The sequence below is a fragment of the Bos mutus genome, chromosome 13, assembly GCF_027580195.1.
Source record: "Bos mutus isolate GX-2022 chromosome 13, NWIPB_WYAK_1.1, whole genome shotgun sequence".
Classification (NCBI taxonomy): domain Eukaryota; kingdom Metazoa; phylum Chordata; class Mammalia; order Artiodactyla; family Bovidae; genus Bos; species Bos mutus.
In genome coordinates this window covers 39221188-39245581 of record NC_091629.1, presented here as the reverse complement: position 1 = coordinate 39245581, position 24394 = coordinate 39221188, and the positions used below count along the sequence as shown (strand labels likewise).

The window sequence follows — 24394 nt, the reverse complement described above, 5'->3', positions numbered from 1 at the left end:
AGCCGGTGGGTCTGGCATCTGACACTTAGGGTGAAGAAGGAGAGAGAATTCCATGAGAGAACGTCCCGGCCAATGCCGCCACGTGAGCGCACACACAGTGGGTGCACGCAGTAGTCCTCTTCTGGGGGTTCGGTCAGTGGGAGCCCTGACCCTGGCAGTGTAGGTGGGTCACTCCACCCCCTCTCTAGGCCAGGCTGTGGCCCTTGCCCGCCCGGGAATGTCTGCCTCCCCCTAAGGCTGGCCCGGGGCTCGTGCGAGGCCAGCCTGCAGGGCCAGGAGGGGGCTGTGTTAATGAGGAGCTGGGCCTGGGGCCGGGGTTGGAGCAGGGCAGATAGGGAAGGCCTGTCACCGTAACCAGCACCATGGGACTAGCTGTCAGCCAGGCTGAGAAGCTCGCCGTTACTGGGGTGCCCCGTGTGACACAGATCTGAGTGGCTCGGGGGTGCTGGGGCCGGGCTGGAACCCCTTTTTTCCAGCAGCCCTGGTGAGTCAAAATGGGCAGTAACAACCTGGGCAAGCAGGCAGGAGCAGGGCCCACCACCCTCACGGAGGACACGCCTCCGGTACAGCACATCCCGGGCACACTGTGACATTTATAAATGTTACACGCAGGGAATGAAAACAAAAAAGTCCCAAATTAAGCAAAAACCAGGAGAGCGCCTACCCATGCGGACCTGAGAAGCCACTGGGTGGCAACTGTGTCACCCCATCAGCAGTGCGATTGGCATGGCGGCCCGCGTGCGGGCAGCTGCTCAGTCCCTGGAGTTAGGCTTGGCTTGTCTTTTTTTAAGCACTTTCATAACAGTCATAGAATGAACATTTAGGGGGCAGTGACAAGGGGCCCAGCTAATTGTGGCTGAGATCTTCTTGGGTCAACACTCCTGGACACCCTTTGTCGCAGGGTTCCTGGGACGGGCAGCCAGTGGCAGGAGGTAACCCCTCCCCCAGAAGCCTTAGCCGATCTGGTGTGAATGGGTGCTAGGGGCTCTGTGGATGTTCTCAGGACCCCTGGGGAGGCCCTGCCTGCATGCGCTGAGCAATGACATCCCTGGACCTCTCCAGGGCAGTGCCAGAGCCCTGCGGTCTACCTGGGGAGGAGAAGTTCTCTGAGCCCTGGAAGAGGGAGGGGCAAGGGACAGGTGCCCCCCAGCCATCACCCTGTGTTTGTCCAGGGTGGCGGGAAGGGACAGTGGGGAGGGAGTGTCCAGGCACCTAATGCGGACTGGAGCCCGTGCACAGGTAGTGACACTCACCCACCTGATGGACATTCTGTCCCCTTGTCCAACATTATCAAGGGGAAACGATTTGGGAGCTAAAAGGGTTTGCAAGTCAGTGGTCTAAATACCTGTTTCTATCAATTCCCACACCTGGTAGGTCTGAAGCCGGCTCCTCTGTCATGTGGAGGACCGGAAACTCTGCTTGGCTCAGAAGCAGGAGGGAGGTGTCAAGTGCAGTGAGAAGGGCTTCCTCAGCAGAGAGCTGGACCAGGGCATTCCTGCCCGACCCACTCTGTGTGTCCACAGCAGCTCAAGCCCCTCGGAGGGGAGAGGCAGTGGTGGGGGGCAGGGGTTGGAAACTGAGTTGGCTCTGCTTGCAAGCACAGGATAGATGATGGGCATGGTCATCTGGGATCCTTCCCCTCCTCCCCAGAGCCCTCCTGTGCACAGCCCACCCCCAATTTCCTGGGTCCCTTGGCCACCAAGGCCATGTCATTCTGGAACTCTCTGAGCCCTCCTGTCTGGCCTACCACAGCCCTCAGCAGTGGCTGAAGTGACTGGGACAACTGTGAGATGACCATGATGAGGCAGGAGCCCCCAGAAAGGGCAGGTGGCCCGTGGAAGGAAGGTGGCTAGCTGCCGGTTCCTCTGTGGGGTGCTGGGACCCACCTGCAGAGCTGTGATCCCTTTGTTTCACAGCTTGTTCTGACGGCTGCATCTGAGCAAGAGCCCCAGGAAAGCTTTCTGCTGTGATGAGCACCCACATTTAAGGCAGGACTTCAAACGCAGCCAGAAATGGCCCCTGGACCTCCCCACCCCTGCCCCATCTTTATGATCAGGGGCTTCCTTCTCCCTGGAAATAGGAGTCTGTCTCTTGACCCAGAAAAACACCTTCCCAAGGGCCACTGGATGTGTGTGAAGGGACCCGACAGCCGCCTTCCATGGCTTCCTGCCCCCCATTCCCTGCAAGACTAGATAGGGATGGAAGCAGATCAGCTCTGCCCTCAGGAGCAATGCTGAGGGCAACCGGGTGGTGAGGACCCCTCTGTGGGTGCATCTGGGAAGAAGGAGTGGAGTACAGGGTCAGGACTTGGGTGTGGGACCCACAGCCACCCAGCCTGGCCCATCTTCCATGGTGTCTACTTACTGATAGCCCATTTTCTTCTAGGACGAGTCTGTGTGAGTCCTCCCCAGGGGGAGGCTTCTGTGTGTGGAGAAGCCCTTGTCACCTCTGGAACACACACTGAGATGGGGGGACAGAGAGGAGAGGGAGGTGGAGTAAGAAGCCAGTCTCTGCCCTCAGGACTGGGGTGACCCCTGAGGGCTCGGAGCTCGGCCTGGACCCCCAACACCCCTCCCTTCCAATGCCGCTTGCCCTTAGGGCCCTCCTTTACCTCTCCCTGGAGCTCTGATCTAGTCGGGGTTCGTGGTGGGACAGGCCCTTCTGACCCAAAGCTGCACTAACCTTTGGGGACCTGCGATGGTGCCGCGGCCAGGTCCCCAAAGCACCTTGCGTCTCCATGACGGTGAGGCTGTCACCATTCTTGGGAGGATGTCTCTGGAAACAAACTGCTCTCTGCTGACATCACGGCAGTGAAACGTCACTTTCTCTACGAGCTGTCAGGTGGTTTTCCCACCGCCGTCGTGGGCATGTATGCACATTTGCTTTGCTGGGCGTGCGTGCTCATGTGCATGCATGTGTGTGTGGGCGCATTGGCCTGTGCGCATGTGGACATTTGAGGGCCTGGTGACTGAGGTCTGGCACCAGGTGACCTCACGGTCCTCACCCCTACCATGGGCATTTCACACCAGGTTCTGCTTCATGCGCCTCCCTTCCATTCACCCTCTCCTCCAAGCTCTCCCTACAGATGCCGTGAGCCCGTGTGTGCCAGGGTGGTGAGGTGTGGGTGAGCAGAGGCTGGGCTCTGGGACTCATGGTGCACACTGGCCCTGGCCTCAGAAAGGCTCTGAGAAGTCCTGACATGCACTGAGGGCAGACATCCTAGCTACTTTAGGGGCCCCTCTGTGACTCCGGGTCCCCTCTGTGCCCCTCTGGTCCTGCACCCAGGCAGGGGGACAGCTGCATCCACAGGTCTGGGGATGGGATGTGGGCCTCTTTGGGCAGGGTTTTTATCCTGTCTACCCCACAGGGACTATTTCAGCAGCAGACAGGACTGGGCAACATGACATCCCTCCAAAGTCTGCTACTGCGGCCATCCTTAGCCCGAAGGGCAGCAGCTGTGCCCTTCCTCCCCTCCCCACTCCTTCCCCTCTGCCCCTCCCCCTCCTCCCCTCCCCCTTCCCTCCTCCCCTGCCCATTCCTGGCCCCCGCCCAAGTGGAGGCAGGTGCTGGGGTGTTGAGAGAGGTGAAGCTGGGGATACCCTCTCCATCATTCAGATCCCCAGGAGAGCAGGAACGTGGTCTTCACAGCCTGGGGGTTTGCCCGTGTCCAGGTGGTGGGGTCAGTGGGGAGAGGAGGTGTGGCTGGACCCTGAGCTCCACTTATCTTTTTGTTGTTTTTTAATTGGGGTGAAATCCACAAACATAAAATGAGCTATTTTATAGTGAACAATTCCCTGGCATTTAGCACAGTCACCACCACCTCTCTCTGGTTCCAGAACGTTCCCTCCCTGGGAAGAGGGCTGGGTTCCCATCAGGTGGTTGCTCTCCTGTGCCCTGGCCCCAGAAGCCTCCTTCTGCTCCATCTCTGTGGCTCCTCCTGCCCAGGTGGCTTGTGTCGTTCAGTCAGCATCGCATCTCCCAGGTGTGTGTGTGGTGTGGCCTACGTGGGTTTGTCCATCCATGGGCAGCCGGTTCTGGGTCCCCTTCGGCTACTGTGAGTGCTCCAGTGCGAGTGTCTGCTTAGGTCCCTGTCATCGGGCGAGGTGGGGGCACGCTCCGAGGAGCATGGTTGCTGGCTTGATGGTTTAATTTTTGAGGAGCTCCCTGACCATTCTCCACGGCAGCCATACTGTGTTACTGTCTCATCAGCAACACTGGAGGTTCAAATTTCGCTATATCCTCACCAAAAACAGCAACACTTGTTACTTTCCAGTTTGGGGCTCCTGTCGTTTCCAGCCCTCCCGGTGGTGTGAGGCAGTGTCCTGCTGCGGTCACTCTTCTGGTGACCGGTGATGCTGACCATCTTCCGCAGGAGGATGTCAATGGCTCAGGGGCTCTGATGGGTAAGCTAGGCTCATCTTAGTGGAGAAGCTTTTGCAGAGGATGTGTTTGCTGTTGTCTGAAAGTACAATGAAATTTTAAAATAAAATCTAGGTTTTATTTTGTTCTGTTTAAAGATTCGGGGAAGAGCGAGTGAGCAGGAGCAGGGTCTCGTCAGAGGGAACACGGTTGACTGAGGATTGATGCTTGGAATGGCTCTGGACGCCTCCTGGGGAGGTAGGTTCCCAGACACGGGTGAGGGTCTTCCCCCCTCTAACTGTGTCTTCAAGGGCACTGGCTCGACCTTGTCCCCCGCCACTCCAAATAAGACCCCAGCCTCACCTCCACCCCAAAGCTGAATGCACACTGACCTGTGTCCAGCCATCTGCCCCACTCCCCCCCACATGCTGCCTAGTGGTCGAGGTGTCGATTGACCCCTGAATGGGTCATTCACTCATCCATCCATCTGTTCCGCTGGTGAGGGAGACTGCTGTCTGGGGGGGCCTCCCTGGCTGGGCCTCGGCCAGGGGCTCTGTCCACACCAGCCTCACCACTGCCCAGGAGCGGCCATGGCCCCACTTCACAGACCAGGAAGCTGAGACTTGGAGGTCAGAGTCGTCTCTCTTTGCCCCATCCTGCCCAGGCACCCAAGGGTCTCTCAGTGAGGCTGGAATCAGGCTCCGGCAGCTCTGGTGGGCTCTCCTGGGTTCAGCACCCCCTCTTTTTCCAGGCTGGCAGATGGAGGGATGCAAACAAGGGCTGCCTGCCCAGGCCCTGGCCCTGAGGCCCCTCACCCCACACCCCTAGCCCCAGCTCTGCCCCACACCCCTACTCCAGCCCCACGCCCCCAGGGACAGAGCTTCAGGAAACACTCTCAGGCAGCAGCCACTGCTCCCGGGGGCCGCTCAAGCTCCATTACTGTCCTCGTGCTTCCAGGAAATCACTGCTTTCCAGCAGCTGCTACCCACCACTCCCCTCCTCGCCCAGCTCCAGGGGTGAGGGGCAAGGGACCCAGAAACTGACCCTGCCTCTAGTTACCCGGATTCCAGGAGCTCCTCACCAGGAGATGCCCCCCCAGACCAATCCCAGGGACCCCTCTGAGATGTACAACAGGCTCTGAGAAGGAAACCCCCCAACCCCTCACGGCCACTCAGGTGCCTGCTGCCTCACCGGGCATGGGAGGAGGCAGTGGGAGGTTGTGGAGGAAGGGGGGTGGGGGAGGGGAGGGAGTGGGATTCCAAGTCGCTGGGGTAGAGGCCCCTCCCACCAGGCAGAGGCCCCGCCCACTCTTTCTTCTCCTCCCACCTTCCGGGGAGAAGCACCCTACTCCCCAGGGACTGTTCACCTCCTCTTGTCAGCAGGTCTTGTGGACAAACTCAAGGTCTGGCCACAACCTGAGTACCTCTCCCTGCTGGACCTCAGCCTCGCTGGGGAGCATCCATCCTGGTGGCCTGGGTCTCCTGGCAGCTCAACCCTGACCCCTGCAGCACTCTCATGTGAGCACCAGCCTCTGCCCAGCCCCGCCACGGGTCCCTTCACCCTCGCCACTGTCCTCTGCCCTCCTGATGCCCTCTGCGTGGGTGCTCCCACCTAGACACTTCTCACATCCACGGGCTCCTGTCCATCACCCACAGAGGCCTCCCCTGACCTCTGATTTACGAACCCATCCATTCCCCAAACTGCTTCCTCTGTGCATCCTAGAACCCCCACTTCCTGCTCCATCTTCTCTCCTACCTGCCTCTCAGCACAGCAGCTGATGCTCACAGGCGGCTACTGAAACTAAAGTTAATTAAATGACATCAAATCTAAGACTCAGCTCTGCAGCCACACCAGCCCTGCTACAAGATCTCGGCAGCCACACATGGTCCCATGGGTGAGCACAGCACGTCCGGCCTCGGCAGAATTTCCACTGGACATGCACGGCCAGCCCAGGTGGCCACAGCGGGTGAGCCGCACATCCTTGTAGGGGAACGAATGAGGGTGGGAGGTGGGCCTCCGGACTCTCTAGCCACTGTTTATCCATCCTCACATGGAAAATGCCATCGTGTCATCTGCTGCCTTCCTGAAGACCACTAGGAGGGAGGCCTTCCACGTGTCTTCCATGCTTGGCACCCAAGGCAGGCTGGGTCTGTCTTTACTGCCCCAGCGAGGGGCCTCTGGAAGGCCCAGGGCCGCAGAGCAACCAGACTGCAGGGCAGTCTGCAGAGCACTGCCCAGCTCTGCCCCCTGCTGTGTGTCCCCGGGCAAGTCAGCTCCCGCTCTGAGCCCTGTCCCTGCCCAGCAGAGTGGGGACAACAGAATGCTTGCCTCTTGGGGGTACTTTGAAGATTAGGAGATAATCCCCAGAGAAGCTTCTGGAACAGCCGTGGATGCTGGGATGTGGTTAAGTGAACAGAGTGCTCTACCGTCTGGGGGCCCCTGGGACCGGCTACCCACATGTAGCCCTTCTCCTGGGAGGGGAGCCCGTGCTCTGTCCCGGTAGGGCCAGCTGCCACGAGGAGGTGATTAGGGTTGGTTAGGTGACTAGCAGCGCCTGCTCCACACCCTCTCCTGCTCTCACTGCTTGAAGCATCACTCACAGGGCCGCCTTGGGGATAGGCCTGCCTCACCCCACACCCAGTCAGGCCCAGTCAGGAGTCCCTGGCTGCCTGATGCTCCTGCTCAACCTCTGTGATCCCCCACCCCCACCCTGCTCTGAGCTAACAGAGGGCCCTTGGCTGGGCCCTCCCTAGGAGTGAGGTCCCCCTGCCCTGCCCCTGCTTCTCCCTAGCCCTGCTCTTGCTACAGGTTCCTCTGAGGCACTGTTGGGGTATGCAGCCACGTCTTCCCTGCCCGGGCCGCTCCATGGATCCCCAGGTGATCCACAAAGAACATCTTCACCACACCCTGGGCCCAAGACTGGACTGGGCGCTCTGAGTCCTGGCCTGGGGTATCATGGGGGATGGGCACAGGGGAGCCTACTTTGAGGGGCACAGACACCCCCACGTCCCTGGCTGGGCCAGGCCTGCCAGGTGCAGGGGACATGGGTTTTCACAGGCAGGGTCCTCTTGCTGCCCATGCCCTGGTCAGGACTCCAGGGACAGTGATGCTGACTGCCCCTCCCCCTCCCGTGTGAATCCTACACCTGACCTTTGGGGAAGTGGGTCCACCCCGTTAATGCCGTCTGCTCTCCTGGTCCTGGGAGATGCCAGGATGCGCGGAGACCTGCCCGGCCCACACATGGCAGGGGACAGTTGGCCTCTGTGTCGGGCCCTGAGAGGATGGTGCCTGCAGGCTGTGCCCGGCACACAGCCAGCTCACTGTGCCCAGGGTGGGGGTGCCGGCACGTAACGGTGTGTGGACGGACCTGGGGTGCCCCGCTCACATGCACCCTTGGCTGCGGCCTGGGATGCAGTGTGCAAGCACATCGCCTGCTCGCTGTCCAAGGTGACCTGTCGTCTCATGGGGTTGGCCTACGAGCCTCTGGAAACCCAGCGGCTCCCTTACCACCTGATGTGGGTCCCAACTCTGGGCAACAGGGTCAAGTGGAGGGGGCACAGGTGGGTACAGCCCCCTGGAGTCCAGGATGGGAGGAGGTGGCAAGCCTGCTGCCCGCCTGTGCCCTGGGGCCGCTGGGGTCTCCCCAGGGCACCCCTTGGGGCGGGCTGTGTGGTTGCCCGCTGCCGCCAGGCGCCTCTGCACTGGGCTGGGCTAAAAATAGCAGGGGGGATGGCAGGGCAGGGACCGCCGGTGGGAGGCCCGTGGGGAGGGGCCGGTAGGGGCGGCGGCCGGCAGCCTGGGCCCGGGACCGGCAGTCAATGGCGCTGGCGCTCCCATCCTGCTCCCGGTGGCCGGCCAGCCGCGGCCCAGCTGACAGGCTATTTTTTCCCCTGCTTGACTAAATATGGTCAGAGAGCACAGCCCGAGGGGCCACTTGGCCGGGGCGCGTGTTTGGGATGCTTGGCTGGGTATATAAGGACTGCAAAGGTGAGGCCGGCTCCTGATCCGAGGGGGGGGCCCACGCCCGGTCTGGCCCCTCGGGTCAGCCCTCCCCTCCCCTCCCCTTCCCTCCCCTCCCCCTGCCCGTGTGGGTCTCGCGTGCGGCCGGCTTTGCCTGCGTGAGCCTGCACACCCGCCAGACCGGCCCCTTTTGTTCACCTGACCTCTACCTTGCGCTGACCCCGGCCCGGGGTGCGGAAGCGTCCTGCAGACACAGCCCAGGCAGGGCGGCTCAAGGTGTGCGGGCTGAGAGGTCGCTCCCTAACTCCGCAGAGCCTGCCACCCTGCGCCTCCCTTCTCTCTCTCTCTCTCAAGATCTCCCTCCCTGCTAAGTCTTCGCTGCTGCAGGAGGGCTGGGGGAAGGGCAAGGGTGCGGAGAGGGGGTGCCTGGTGTCTTCTTTCTCTCCGTTCCCCCCACCCCCGCCCCCCAAGTGCGGACGAGTCGGGAGCCGGGCCTCCCCCACCCCTGCGCTCGCGATTGGCTCGGGGAGAAGGATGGGCTGCCGCGGCTGCAGCACCATCTCTCTGGGAGCCGCACGGGGCGCACCGTACCCGGGAGCCGCGACCCTGCGCCCACGGCCGCCGTCGCCAGCCCGGCCGGAGGGGCTCCGCGGTGAGTCCCACTCAGCCCGCCCGGCCCCCTGCAAACTTGCCGGCGGCCGCGGTGGGGGTGTGCCCGCGGCGAGGGGGAGCCATGGTGCCGGCGCCGCGTGGCTCCAGCCGGGGGTGCTTCGGAGTTTTCTCTTGGCTCGTGGCATCGTCCGCATTTGGAAAACTGCAGAGCCAGCAGACAGCAGGGCCGGGAGGGCGCGTCCAACCGCGATGCGAGAACTTTGACATGCGGGCGTTTTGCAAGGAAGCGGTGCCTGCAGTCACTGCCGGGGTGCAGAGGGTCGAGGTGCTGCGGTGGGGGCCGCGGGGTCTGGGGGGAAGGCGTGACTGACCTGCAACAAAGCGTGGCTCAGGTGGGAATGTGGCGAAACTTCCCTCGGAACTTGCGGCCGTGGAGATGCTGGGGGCAGGGGTCGCGGAGCCAGGCCTGTGGTGAGGCTGCCCCAGGAGGGGACTCTGGACTTTGGCGGCTCTCATAGCCAGGGTCAGGGTAGGGAGGGTCCCTGTGCTGGGCGTGTACAGCAGGGGCACGCGTGGGCGGAGACGGGGCTGGAGGGGAGCAGCCGGTGGTCTCTGGGAGAGAGAGAGACCTCCACCTGGCTGGGGGCTGGGAGCATTCACAGCTGAAGGGCTGGACTTGGCACTGGGCTGGGCCAGCCCACTGCCCTCCGTGGTCCCCTGGGAGGTGGCTGGTGGTCCTTTTCTGTTGAGACAGGTAACTTCTTGAAAAGTGGCTGTGGTTCATTTCTCAGTGGATAGAAGCTCGCCAGGGCTCTGGCTGGACCTAGGGTGACTCTCCTGACCCTTGGGACCCCCAGCTTTCCCCTGACCTCCAGACACCATCCGTACGAATGCCTGGGAATGGGGGTCGGAGAGGCGATCCTAGACCTGAGCCTTGGCCACACCTCCCAGTCTCTGAGGCCTCATTTGTCAGACGGTAGCCTAGAAACTTGGACTTCAGGCATCATTTGGGCTTCTCTCAAGGGCGCCCTCCACCCTGGAGGGGCTTAAAGAGAAGTGGGAGCTGGAGCAGCGGTCTGGGCTGTCCTTTTCTATCCTCGGTTCCCTGAGGATGACAAATGGCAGCAGCGCACAGAAGTGGGACGTTGTTCCTCCGTGTCTTTCTGCCGGGTAGCTCTCTGCTTTTAGTGGGGTGCCCCTCGGAGCCCTGATCACACCCCCACCCCCACGAACTCCAGTTCTGCTGTGCCCAGTGCTGCTGCCAAGCTCAGGGACTTGAGAAATCGCGCAGATTCTTCTTCACGATGCAGGCTCTGCAGACACAGTCCTGCCCCGGGTAGCAGCAGCACTGGAGCCCTCTCTGCACCCATCCACATGGGGATGGCCAGGCTGCCCCATGGGGAAGGGCGGGCGGGGTAACCCTGGACCTTGCCTTGCTAATGAAGGGAGAATAAGAAGCCCACTCACGTCCAGGGCCTTGTCCTCAGGTCGGGATCAGTTCCTGGCCGCACAGGACCTGGGCCCAATGGGCAGACTCTGTGTGTCTGCACCTGGCCTGTCTCCCCACCCCAAGTGAGTGTTCAGCAGTCAGTGACACCCTCCTTCCAAGTTCTGCTTTTCACCCATGGGCCTTACCTGGCCACAGCGGGGCCTCTGTCCTGTGCTGCTCCTTTGTCCTCCCAGTGCCGGCTTGGGATGGGGTAGCTCCCCTTCCTGCATGGGGACTGGCCCCAAGGTCCCATTACTCTGCCTCAGACTCTCATGGTTTTCTGACTCCTGGCTTTGTGGTGGCCATGGAAGGTGGTGGGGAGGAGGGGCCTCTGCTCTCCATCACAGAGAAATTTTGAAATGCTGTGGAAAACAATATCGATACAATTAAGTATTCCAAAGTGCTTAGTTGGCCGCTTGCTAAGTTTACTTAAACCCTGTTTAACGGGTTCATTAGAAGCGGTGAGCACTGGGGAAATTCATTAACAGGAAGGCGGCCCCTGCGTTTGACTGTAAATTGGTATTGATCAGGCCTGGCGGAGGCTGGGCGCAGGCCACAAAGAGCCAGGTGAGGGCCGGCCACCCTGGGCGCCCGTGGGAGCCACCCGCCGCCGGCACAAGCAGCGCTTTAGGTGGTGATGCGCCAGGAGTGGGAGGAGGGAGGACGGGTGAAGAAGAGAGCGAGGGACGAGGAAGGGTGTCGGCCGAGGCGGCGGTCAGCGCAGGGAGGCCGAGCCGGCGCCAGTCCCTCACCGGGCTGGGCGTCTGCTCTGTGGCCAGGCCCAGGTGCCGAGGGAGCTGGCCACGGCCCGGGCCCCTTCCTAGCAGCTTCCAGTCACCCTCTGGGGATGCAAGATCCACCTGCAACTGTCTTTCTCATGCACATCTTCAGAGACGGGGCCTGAGCCCTGCCCTCGGGCCCTGGCTCTTGGGAGGCCGAATCACCAGAGACCCGCCCAGGAAGCCGCCCAGCTGCTGCCCAGGTAAGGCCTGCCTGCTTCTCAGTCATCTGTGCCTGCGGCCAGGCGTTCTGGCTCTCTGCTGGCTCTGACTACCCTGCTCCCTGGCCGCCCGTGGCAGCGTCCTCCCGAGTGCTGTCCCTTCATGCAGTCCCCCGCCACGCGCACTTGGCCAGGATGGCGGTGCTTAGGTGGAGGGGAGGTGCCGTCAGGAGGAGGGAGTGGCTTATCCTTCCTGGGCCACGGGTGGGAGGTGGCATCCTGGGTCCTTTCTTGTGTCACTGATGCAAAACTAAACAGATGTGTGGTGATCGAGGGAGTCCTGAGACTTTAGAGATATGTTGTCTACATCTGCCCTTCCTGACTGTGTGTGTGTGTGTGTGTGTGAGAGAGAGAGAGAGAGAGAGTGTGAGAGAGAGCAGGGCAGAAAGGGGAGGGCCGGGCCAGGGGGGCCGTGGGGATGCAGGGTGGGGTGTGCTGACTCCAGGGTCCAGGGCAGCTTCTCAGGGGGCCCTTCCCGCACCCACAGCCATGCCCGCTGGACTACCTGCTTGGGAAACATACTTCTTTATGTGCCCATATGGACCTGCTAAGCTATGGAATGTAAAGAAGTATGTATTTCAGGTCGGGAACTCTCTCGCTGGAGGAAGGGGGCAGCACGCCCACGGGGCCGCCCAGGGGACAGACAGACGGGCAGCTGTGGCCGGCCGGGCCTCTGTGGCAGGCTGCCTGGTCGTCGGTGGCCGGCCTGTCCCCGGCCGGTATTGTTCTGTCACTTTGCCTGTGTCAGCAGGTGGAAGCGTTCACCAGACATTAAATATTCAACGTGCTGACTGCGGCAGAGGGGAGGCGGCCTGTGGCAGGCATGGGGTCCACCGGGGGGGCATGTAGGGGCTGGGGGTGCAGGGGCACTGGTGGCTCTGGGGCATCACTTGTTGCCACCCTGGAAGGTGCCTTTGCCAGCAGAAGGGGCTGTTTGTGAGATACAGGCAGGAAACTGCTCAGAGGAGAAGCAGAGTAACCAGGAAGGATGGGCCAGCTGCCTAGGAGGGAAGGGGTTGGGTGGCCACGTGCAAGGGGCTTTTTGAGGGAGAGACACTTGGTCTTTGCTGTCAGGCCGTCTGTGAGGCAACGGTGAGAGCACCATGCGGCTCAGCCTCCCTAGCTCCACGCCACACTCTAAGACACCCTGAGACACCCTCTGAGACACCCTGGGCCCAGCATTTCTGGGGCACCTGTGATGCATAAGACAGGAGACCAGGGCCTAAGCCAGGCAACTTGAGCCCCTCGTCCCACTCTGCCCCCCAGACCCCACACTGCTCTGATTTTCAGCGACTCTGGCTGAAAGCGCTTTGCTGTGTGAAGGACGGTGGGGTCACGCTGGCCAGTGTGGTGGGGGCCAGGACCCAACCCACCTGTCCTGCACCAGCCAGGTCCCAGGCAGGACAGGGGCTGGAGTGATGTCCTCTGGGTCCCATGGCTGGACCGTGAGCCCCCAGGCACTAGGGGCATGCTGTGTCCAGTTCTGAAGGCTGTCTCTGCAGTGCAGAAACTTCTCTGGCGAGGCAAAGGGCAGCAGGCTCTGGGGGCAGGTGGTTGGGCCGGGCTGCTGTGGGAGGAGGGGTGTCCCTGTCAGTTTCTGGCTCTTGGAGTGGTGGCGTCTGCAGCCTGCCCAGGGCACGTCCTCCACAGCCTCGGGGCTATTTTTCCAAAGCGTGCGTCACCTCTGTCTTTCCTGCCCTCCCTGGCACTGCTGCCCAGGCCCATGGCAGGTGCCCCTGCCCCTCCTGCACCCTGACCTTTGGCAGGAGTTTGGCCCTTGGGTGGGGCATGGAGCAGGGAGGAGGAGTGAGCTGGCCTCCTTCTCCAGCTGCTGTAAAGGTCTGAGGGCAGCCTGGTTTGTGAGCCGGTCAGGCTCCTCAAGGAGCTGGATACAAGGAGGCATGGGCAGTTCTAAGCTCACCTGTGGCCACCACCTCCCGGGAGCTGACTGCATTTGAGGGTTCAGGGTCCCTTCCCAGTTTTCAAGTCTCCTCACTTCTGACTCTGCTGGCACCCACTATGGGAGGTGGGACTGTCCTTGGGCACTGCCTTCCTTCTGGCCTCCAGGCCAGAAGAAAGATGTCCTTGCCAGAAGGGGTCAGTGCCCAGAATCCTGGGAAGGTCATCTCTGCCTGCGGCTTCCAGCTCCGGCCGCAGGGAGGGAAGCAGCCGGGTGCGGCCCCTGAGGCCGGCCGCAGACACACGCTCTCTTCCCCTCCATGCGTCCCGCTGCACATTAAGCCTTTATTGCAGGATGTGGTGTTTAAATAAAAGCATTAGTGTTTTGGAATTAGGTTTGACTGAGCAGTAAAACTAGAGAGTTTGCAGGCAGAGAGAGCCTTGGCCTTCTCAGCTGTAAATTGTGGTGGGTCTCTTACCTGCAGAATTAGAAAGGGGTACCAGAGGGCCCTCCCTGTGAGAGCTCCTTGCCCAGTCCTGCTGCCCTCAGCCACGGTGATAAGGCTGGATTTTCTGTATAAGCTCCATCTCTTCGTTTTCCAGGGGAGGAGCTGGGGATGGACCCTCAAGCAAGGCTGGCATTCTTCCGGGTGGAGTCTTTGGGCCTTTCTGTACGAAGGATGGGGGAGACCTGTGGGAGCAGTGCCTGTGCTCTGTCCAGAGGGGCTTTTGCTGGACAGTGCCCCCCAACCCTGACACGCTGCCACAGGGGCTCTGGGGCTCCAGGGAGGGGAGAGGAGCCTGGAGTAAGCCAAGAGGGTGAGAGTAGGACAGCCCACACTCAGGGGCTCACCCGCCAACCTGGGGATACCGATGGCCCTGTGTGGCTGCAGGGAGAGGTCCAGGTTGGGTGGGGTGGCCAATGCCCCTTTCCCAGAGCTCAGAGAGGGCAGGTCCCCGGGGAGGCATCTGAGAATGCAGAATCTGGCCCACAGCAGTCCTAGGGTGGTCCAGGTTCTGCTGGTGGAAACAGTAGGTCCAAGGATTGTAGGGCTCATCAATTCATGGGGAAATTAATTGAAATTTTCTATGCTATGGCTCACTAACTCTAGCCATGCTCCAACTGAAGCTTCCACACCGGACAAGAGCAGCTCTGAATCAGGGTCAGGTTCTGCATGGGTGTGCTCAAGTGTGCTCAGGTGGGCTCAGGTGTGCTGTGCATGGAGGGCAAGTTGTCTTTCCTTTCTGCAGCCAGGTGCCACATACCTTGAGGCACAGTTTCCAAAGAGGGGCTGTGTGGCTCTGTTTGAGGGTTCATCAAGAGCAAGAAACTAGATTGCACAAGGCTTTCAAAGAGGGGCTGGGGTGGCCATGGGAAAGCCTCTGTGAGCAGGTATCAGAGATCTCTCTTAAAACTGACAGTCCCACGTGAAAAATGTCAACTGAAGAACAAATTGCTTGTGAGGTGATGAGACTGACCTGCAGAACAAACACCTGAGCTGCCACAGCCCTGGGTCCATGAAAGTGAACACTGCTTGAATTGCAACCCTCGCCCTTAAATGTCCCAAATAAGAAATGAGGGAATCCGAGTAATCTGGGGATGAGCGCCAGGTGGGAAAGATGGCCCTGGAGCCCTTTGGCGGCAGGGGGGCGGGGCCAGCGGGTCAGTAGGTGTGGCTAGAGGCGGGGCCAGTCCGTTGCATTAATTGCTGCCACCTTAGCATAAAGGGTAACCGTGGTCCTGTCTGAGCGGTGCTGACTCAGCCCAGCTCAGCTGGCTGCACGTCCGACTGCAGAGGGCCTCTCGCCTCACTGCAGCTCTGTTCCCTGTCTCTGATGCCCACTGCTCCTTAGGGTCTCCAGGCTTGGAGCCCCCGGGGCTTTCTGAGGGGCCTCGGCCTTGCCTACGGTCCTCGGCCTGTCAGCAGCTGGCGTGGGGACGAGAAGAGGCAGATATAACTCTCGGAAAGGGAAGGGGCCCCCACACAGCCTCAGAAACTGGTGCTGCTCGCTCCGGCCCATGTCCAGCTCCGGCCTCTCTCAGCTGGCCCCACAAGGCCAGGTCCCAGGCATTCACAGCTGGAGTTGCTCCGGGCTGTGTTCCTGGCTCCCCCTTTAGTGCCCAAGTACCAAGTCTCTCTGACCAGGGAGGCCCGGCCCGCCGGCAGTGAGGGCTGTTGGGGGTGGGGGAGCAGTGCAGCCGCTGCAGAGCTGCTCCCCAGGGCGCTGCATTGCGGAGGCGCGGCTACGGGCTGCATGCAGGGCCGCGCGTCTCAAGGGCAGGGACGAGAGGGCCACCGCTGCAGCCGCTGCTGCTCCTTAGGTGGAGAGACGCAGGCAGCAGGTCTGGCAAAGGCACCAGCTCCCTGGGCTGACCCACCTGAGTCTTTGGGAGCCCCACTAAGTCTCAGGCCAGCTCTGCTTCCAGGGCTAAGTGGGTGGTCCAACCAGGTGCCGGTGGGGGCCAGAGAGACTGGGCTCAGAGGCACCCCCAGGCCCCTGTATCTAGCCCAGGCAGAGAACAAAAGCGAAAAGGGCACTGTACAAAAGTTGCAGGAGGGTCACTGGCTTCTTCCCCTCCAGGGTGACACCAAAGGACCTGGTGGTTGAGAGTCTGGGGACTCCCAGAGGGTCAAGCCTCTAGCGTGGGGAGGGAGCCAGCAAGGACGGCCGGGGCCAGAGGCAGGTATGAGCGTGATCCAGTGCAGGAGGACATGTGGGATGGAGGTGGAGTGACCCAGGTATTTTTAACAGCAGGGCGGTGAGGGCAGCTGTCCCTAGAACTTCACGGGTGCCCGTGGGGACTTGGGAGGCTGAAGGACACCCAGGACAGACACGCAGCTCTGGGCCCGTCCCCCTGGCAGGCCTGCACGCCATGGGTCATGCCCACATATGGCGACCAGGCTGCGTGTCCCCCCAGCCGCCCGTCCACCATGGCTGGTATAAATAGTTAGTCCACATTCTCAGCTGTCCTATTGGAGAGGCTGAACTTGGATGAACCCGGGATGGCCCCCTTGCGCCCCGCCCGCCACTGGAGTGCCCGGGACCGCAGCTGCAGTGGCGACGACAGGACGGGCGGTGAGGCTCTGGGCTCTGCCCCCCCCGCCGTGTTGTGTTCCCTGCTCCCTGCCGGCCCCCTTGGTGGGTGTCAAATCCAGCGGCACCTGGAGAACTCTGTCAGCCACATCCAAGGGCTGAAGAGGGCCAGGAGCTCAGCCGGGGCTGGAGCTTTGTGTCCGGGGTGAGGGGAGGTGGGAGGCTGGGGGACTTGTGCTGGGGTCCCCCAAGGCCCCGCTCGTGCTTTGGGTCCCCCGAGGCCCCGCACCCTGTGGTCTTTCCTCATCATCTCCGGCCATTCCCTCCTGTGCTGGACATGGCAACATGCCCCAGAGGCCTCGCAGCCAGCAGCCTGTCACTGTCCCCAGGGACCTTGCCTCCCTCTATTCTAACCAAGAAGTGAAATCTCTAACATTGGAATTTCACCCCCCCTACCAAGGCTGGTGGAGCAGATGTCCTTGGGTGAAGGAACAGGGCCTGTTGAGTCCCCCTCAAAGTGTAGGTGCCAGTCCTGTGGCTTGGGGTGCACTTCCGTGCCTCCCAATCCTGAAGGCCTGGCCAAGCTGGAGGGAGAACGAAACACACAGGCTTTGGTGTGGGTGGTATCCCTGGCCTGTGGGTGGCCGCAGTGGCCCTCCCACTAGTCCATCTGGAGGTGACGAGGCTAGTCCCGTGCTCTGAGCCCTGCGGTGCCGGATCTGGCTATACGGGCGGATGGGCTGCGTGGATTCCGGGAGTCCCCGTGGTGCCCACTGGGCTTTTCTTATCTCCGGACACATCAGCCATTAATTCGCTCCAAAGCTGCCACCCCTCCCCAGACCTCAGGGCTCACCCATCTGGTCTCAGGCTAGCAGCTCTCTCTCCTGAAATCACACCAGCTTTTACTCTGGTCTGTCTCTGAGATAACAAGACACAAAAATCTGTCTTAGCGTTTTTGCAAAGAACAGCAAAACCCTCGTGCATCCCCTTCCGTCGCTGCCTCCCGTCACCCTGTCCCCCTGCTCTTTGGGTCTGTTTGAGGCGAAATTTATCTCTAGGAGGGACCATCAATTTGCTCTGCTCTTTGTGACAAGTTTATTAAAAACCCGGGAAACTCTGTATTAAACTTTTATCAGTGTTGAGAAATAATACTTTTTTTTTTTTGGAATAGACGAAAAGTTACAGAGCTGGGTTGAATGGGTCTTGATCAGCATCCGGCTGGGTCAGTGCTGGCGATAATGAGAAACAGGGCTGTTTTGGGGATGTGGTTCCCTTTTGCCTCTGAATCGTGGGTCTCCCTTGAGATCCCCCTGCACAGTCGCAGCAGCCCGAACAGAACCCCGGGAAGGCTCCTTTGGCCAGGCCACTCAAACTCCCAGGATCATCATTCTTTGCTATCGATTTTAATAATTAACCAAAATCTGAAATTAAAAATTAATTTAGTGGTGAATCCTAATGTTAATAGGTAGTGCTGGCACTGAGGAAATATTAGGTTATTGATGTTTAAATTTTTAAAACTCCATACTGAAAAATACAAAACGGATCCAGATACAAGTGGGTGGCACCTCCCAGGTCAGGACGGGAGGGAAGTTGGCAGGGAGGAGCTGGCCCCTGCCTGAGGGTGTGAGGATGGAGCTGGAGGGGAGGGGGCTTGGTCTTGGGGTTTCCGTCTCTGTGATGACCCAAGGAGGGTGCAGCTTCAACCCCATGAAGTGGGCTCTGAGGGCAGCATCTTTGATCTCAGGTGGGTCTGGTCGGTTGATCATCCATGAGCAGGATTTGGTGCCACATCTTAACTGAGGACATTGGCCAGAGTGTCGGCTGTGACGTCCCTGGGGTGTTCTCTGCCCACAGTGGACGCTGTTTGCTGAGGTCCTGGGTCAGAGATTGTGGAGCAGCATGGGTGAAGTGGTGCCTCGCTGCCCTTGAGGGGCAAGTGGCTGGGGCACCCCTGGGGCTATGACAGTGGTGACCAGGCATGAAGTGACAGTGACTGGGATCCAGCACCCCCATGTAGGGAAATGGAGGCTCAGAGGGGCCAAGGAAGCCCCGGGAGCTCCAGCTTGATGTGTATGGTCCAGAGCCCAGGGTCGCTCTCTGCTCCACCAAAGGTCAGACCTGGGGACTGCTGGGGCTGCTGGGCGCCAAGGTGGAATTCACTTGATAAGACTGTGCTTTCTCGGTCTGGGGCCTTATCCGGTGCAGGGGGGCTTCCTGGATAAGGTGGTCACCACAGCTCTAGGCCTGAGGGTGTTCAGGAGCAGCAGCAGCAGCCCCACAGCCTTCTGGCCCTGGTGTCAGCGTGTCACCGGCCCACTGGGCAAGGCTGACCAGTGTGGCCCAGAGCCTGCTGCAGGCGCGAGTCTCAGCGCACACACAGAGTGCTGGCCTTTGTCCACATCGCTGTTTGCTCCAATTAGAGCTAATTGGACACAGATCACATTTTTCATAGCATCTAATTTTCTATTGATTTTAACGGGGCTACTGGTGTTTTCGGCAGCGGTTCCCCGCATCTCGTATCAGTTGCTGCTTAAAAATGCTGAGTGTACTTCCCCATGTGGGGTGATTCCATCAGCAGATGTTTTAAAACCTATTTAATTGTTTGGTTCATAAAATGCACAAACTGTATTAGCTGCAGCCTTGTTCCTTCACACACTGGTCAAAAGAGAGGCAGAGGGCGGGTGCAGCTCCCGCTTCTCTGGCAAATGGCAAAGTCACCAGAACCCAGGCTATCCCCGTGCCAGGCTATGCCCTGGGCCAGAGGCATTGCTCACATAAATGCAGAGTCTGTGACATGACTGCAAGTCACCAAAGGACTTGGCAGCAGCCCCACCTGCTTCCTTGGGAGGCCTCGGGGCTTAGCCCCCTTGTGCTTCCCTCTAACCTTGGGGTCAGAGGCCCTGGAGCAGCAGTGCGGCCGCATGGGGAGGGGGCTGTGGTCTGCCTGAGGTCATTTGGGGGAGGCGAGTGCAGGGCCTGAGAAGAGGAGTGGGGACCTCCGAGGTAGAGGGGGGACTTGTTGGGTTTCTGGTCTCTGAGCCATGGATGTGTTTAAGAACTTGGGGCTTGTAGTCCATTAGTATCTGGACTTTTCTAGATAGAAAAGAAGGAAGGTGGGACCCCCGCTGGTAGGTGGGACCCCAGGATGCAGTGAAGAGGTGCAGAAATGTCTGTCAAAGTGAGCTGAAACAGCCAGCTGGGCACATGGGCTGCAGGGGCTCCTCACAGTGGACCCTGCTGTGGGCACTGCCCTGCGTGCCCTTCAGATGCACAATCAAGTGTGGTAATCACTTATTCAGCAAAGGCTTGCTGGAACATTCCCTGAACAAGGGCATGTGGGGTGTGAGGGGAGTAAGAGGCTAGACATCCACGGCCCCCAGGAGAGTGGCCCTTGGGGAGGAGAGATGGGTGGGCTGTGTCTGGGAGCAGGCGATGCCACTCAAGTCCCCATGCCCTGCTCTCTGGGACCCCACAGGGTTGCAGGTGGTGGCATCCTGGGTGCTCACAACCTGAGGGCTTCTGAGCAGCTCAGGGCAAGCTCACTTAACCAACCCAGCCACAGAGCCATCAGCCATTGTCCAAGGTCAGGCAACGTTCTGCAGCCAACACCCTTGCCGTGGTGCCCATGGGTGAAATGCTTGCTGTGCTCCTTGGTGAAAGAGAGTCTGCCAGATCCCTGTAGGAAAGAGCTGGGGTCTGGACCAAGCCCCTGCCCTGGCTGCTCTCTTCTGCTTTGGCTTCCAAATGGCCTTGAGCAGGGAGCTGGCCAGGCTGAAGGGGGACCGAAATGTGCAAGGGGCGTGTCAGGAATAGAGTGTTTGATGCAGAAGCAAAGGCCTGTCATTTGGGGAAATTCCAGCCTCAGGGATGCGTGGAGAGAAACGAGGAGAAGAGGTGGGCTGCAGGGAGGTGCCAGCGCAGATCACACCTTGGGGGATCACCCACCTGGTGCTGAGATCTGGGTTCTTGCCTGACGATGGACTGGGCATCAGTAATGGGGTGCCTGGCTCTCTTCGTTGGTCCCCTTGTGCCAGCCGGGGCATGGAGCCCACAGGACAGCTCTGTTGCTTGTTAAATCTCCGGCTTCATTAGGAATATCGACAGGGGTGATAAACGCAGCCGGGTTACTTCCTCTGCATGGTGTCTTCACCGGGGATGGGGCTACTGCTCTGGGGAGTCTCATATCTGCCCCTGTGCCCTGTGCTCCTGGAGTTTAATGAAGAAGGGGGTTTGCAGAGCTGAGTCCTGTCAGCCCCACTGCCTCCAGGGCTGAGCTCTGATAAAGGCCGACAATCTAGTCACAGGTGTGAGTCTAGGAGGGCCTGACACCCATCCCTGGGCTCTCCCTGGACTTTGGGGAGGTGGTCTTGAGGTGAAAGGCCAGAGCCATCCACAGAGGGGGTCCCGGCCAGGCTCAGCTCTCAGGAAGGGGCGCCGAGACAGGGATAGGGGAAGGCAGCAGCCTGCGTGGTGGGGGCCGGGGTCTTGGGGGTCCTGGAGTGGCCCTGGAGGGAGGGCGTGGTGCCCTGCATCCCATCTCCACTGCCTGAGCATCTGTGGCCATGGCGTCAGGAGACAGGGGCAGACAGGGTCCCAGAGAAGAGCAGCAGGTAGAGTGGGGGCAGCAGGCATGTGTGGTCACATCTCCTGGCCAGGCTGGTCTGTGCTCAGAGGGAGGGCCACACACAGGACGTTGCGCCCCCCGTACTCCCACCCTGCCATTGCCCCTGATGGATCAAGTGCTGGCAGGAAAACTAATTTTCTAAAAAGGAATCTGCTCCCTTTGAATCACTGAGGGTGATCAGGCAAATTCGGCCCAGGCTGGCCGTGCTAACCTCACGCTGACCAGGGGGCCCACCCTCACACACCTGACAGGCTGCCAGTCCACAGTTTGGGAGCCTGGGCCCCAGAGAAGGTCCTCATGTGGGTCTCTGTCTTGCTTCTCCCCCTACAGGCACACAGGTCTGGCTTCCCCGGAAATCTCGGGCCCTGGCCACCTGCAGCCAGGTCAACTGGGCTCATGGTCAGCTGGGGCCCAAGGTGGGATCTGGGGCCTGTCCTGCCTTGGCTGCAGCTAAGGCTGTGATGGTGGCCAATACCCCTTCTGGCCGGCCCCCAGGATGTACACCCATGAGGGCAGGTCCCGATGGTGGTTGCTGGGCCCCAGGGCCTAGGTAGTAGTGGCGCCAAGGGCCTTGGACATAAGGTAGGATGGCTGGAGAAATCAGTGAGTGACAGTGGTGGGAAGAGTGGGAGGCAGACGCTGGAGGCGTGGGCGTCAGCTGCAGCAGCAGGACCTTCCGCCTCCCTCCACCCTCCATCTCCACCCCTGCCTCCTCCAGTCGACCCAGTGGGCGGGCAAGCACTGTGTGTGTGTGTGTGTGTGTGTGTGTGTGTGTGTGTGTGTGTGTGTGTGGTATGTGTGTGTATGTGGTGTGTGTGTGGTATGTGTCCTTGAGTTTGTGAACTTATGTGTGTTTCTGACTGTGAATGTGTGTGAATGGTGTGTAAAGATGAATTTGTGAGTGTGTATGTGTATGTGTCTATATCTGGGCAAGTCTGTGTCCGACTGTGTGTCTGGCGTGTGTGTCTGTGTCTGGTCATGTGACTGACCCTCAGCCCCCCACCCTCGCTCCCCCATGCCTATCCACCCCAGCCCAACAGAGCTCAGGGGCCCCAGCCCATGTGGTCTCAGGGAAGGGTAGGGGCGCAGAGCCTGGACACCCCGTGGCCCCATCTCATCCAGACGTCACCCAGAAGCCGCCTTCATCGTCGACGCTGCTGTTTCCCACGGACCTGGGACCGAATGCTTTGCTAAAGCTGGTAAAATGGAACCAAATCAACTGTTCGATGGATTTGGTCCCCTTCAACCAGCTGTAGCTGCGCATTGATGGCACCTCGGCCCTGCGGGAGGACACACGGCCACATGGAGGCCACTCAGGCCAGCTCGGCCAGGGGACCCAGATGCCCCTCCTCGAGGTGGGTTCCTCGGGGACACCCTGCCCTGGCGAGCAACGAGGCAGCAGAACTTGGCTGCCCCACCCCCACTGCCCTTTCCAATTTACTGTGAAAATAAATGTCTGCTTTCACACCGTAGCATCACCGAGCACGTGTGTCCAGGAGCCGGTGCCACGTGGGGTCTGGCACCCACATCATGCCCACTCAGCCTTGCTCTGCTTTCCCCTTCAGAGCAGCCTTGGTCCAGGAGGTCATCGAGGGCTGCATGGTTTCCTTAGGGGTGCTGAGGGTGGTGATTGGGGGCAGGCCCACTGAGTCCCTGCTCCCACATGTCCTGGGCCACCCTGGGTCCTGGGATAGCTGGCTGCTTGATCAGTTGGCTCCTGACAGAGCCCATCCCAGAAACCTCCCCCACACTGAGGAGCCCCACTCCCGGTGTCTTGTCTCCTTCCTGCTGAAGCAGCTATCAGTTTGGTGTGGAGTCCTGCACCCACTGAGGACTCAGGTACCCGCCCCTCAACCTCAGGAAGGGAAAACTCTGGGCTTGCAGCCTGCCAACCCCGCCTCCCCCACAAAGCTGGCTGTTGCCCCAGAAGCTGATCTGCTAGCTTTCAGTGGATTGGATCCACTTCATGTCTGTCTCCCATGGGGGTCAGAGCTGCCAGAGCCCAGGAAAGGAGCACCCACCCTCGGGAGGGGGGCTTCTGTGAAGATGCTGAGCCCAGACCAGGGGCCAGTTTGCTGGCTGGGCTCCCGTTCCGTGTGCCTGGCCAGGATGGTCCTCCAGGTGAGGGTGGAGGTGCCTCCAGAGCCCTGCCCAGAAGTTGGGGATGGGTGGACCCAGCACCTCACCTTCCGGGTTCTGGGAGAACCTGTGATCCAGGAGCTTTGGAGGCCCTTGAAGAAGGAAAGTGACACATCGGAGCCTGGACGCAGCATCACCGCTGCCCCCTACAAAGGCTTAGCTGAGATGATGAGAGGACTTCTCTTTCATCCTGAATCTCGAGTTTATAGAGGGGACACTGCCCCCCCCCACCTCCTGACTCTGTTTCTCTCACATAGTATCCCTCGGCTCCAGTGGATCGACTTCTGTGTTGAGTAGACGTTTGGGTCTCAGTAGCTGAGGGCCTATAACTTTTGGACAGAAGCCTGGTCCTCACTTTTGTCCTGGACATTTCTTTCTTACAAGATAGCCCTGAAATGCCCTTCACATTACAGTAAAGAAAAGGAAATTCTTGTTTGAAAGAGATTCGTCTTTCTCTCTCTCCTTGATGACATGGATGTGTCCTAGTAACTGACCCTAGATGGTGGAGGATGAGAGGGATGATGGTAGGAAAGGTGGCTGATCTTTCCTATGAGGACGGGTGGGGTCGGGGGGCTTTGCTGAGGGTCCACCAACTGGAAAGCCCCTCCCTGTCTTTTTAACAGCCTCTGCAGAAGGAACCTGCTTCCAGGTTTGCGTGACAGAGGTGGGGGCTCAACCTGCTTTGTCATCTCCCTCTACTTGCCAGTTCTGGGGAAGCCCTCTCACTACCAGACTTTCAAATAAACACGACAGTCGGGCCAAGTGTCAGCAGAGTCCCTGTGTGTGACTTCCTGTCACGTCTCTGGTCTGGTCACACCCAAGGGAGAAAGGAGAGGGGCAGAGTGGGTGGGAGGAACAGAGAACCAACAGACACCCTGGCGGCTACTCGTGAGCCAGGCCTGGGTCACTTGACTGCTTGGGGGTGGTAGGAGGCTCCCCACCAGAATCGCCCAGGCTCTTCAGAGAAAAACCAGGGAGGTGTTAGCACCATGGGAGAAGGACACGGGCAGATGGAGCCAGGCTCCCTGCGCCTGGAGCTACCCTCACTGTGCTGAGGGCTGTGGGTGCGGGAGGGCTGGCTGATGGCCGCTGATCACTTCCACAGCTCAGCGGTCTAGGTGCAGTGGTGGGGGGCTCAGCCTTCTATGTATAGTGGTGGGGGGCTGTCAAGTTCTTTTCTGGGCTTTGACTTTATTTCTAAAAATAAGTAAAAGTAGAAATGTTACAATGCAGACGTCAACAACAAGAAGCACATGTTTTGTAGGCTTAATATAAC

The 24394-nt window shown here is 60.0% G+C and overlaps 2 long non-coding RNA genes across 2 annotated transcripts; one reads left to right on the top strand and one right to left on the bottom strand.

Moving 5' to 3' along the window:
• Positions 1 to 3572: 3572 nt before the first annotated feature.
• Positions 3573 to 10979, bottom strand: LOC138990435 (uncharacterized). Its single transcript, XR_011466539.1, has 3 exons — positions 10567 to 10979; positions 9012 to 9302; positions 3573 to 4459 (listed from the first exon to the last, which is right to left on the bottom strand). It is a non-coding gene; the product is annotated as an uncharacterized lncRNA (long non-coding RNA).
• Positions 8762 to 23886, top strand: LOC138990434 (uncharacterized). Its single transcript, XR_011466538.1, has 2 exons — positions 8762 to 8971; positions 11200 to 23886. It is a non-coding gene; the product is annotated as an uncharacterized lncRNA (long non-coding RNA).
• Positions 23887 to 24394: the final 508 nt, after the last annotated feature.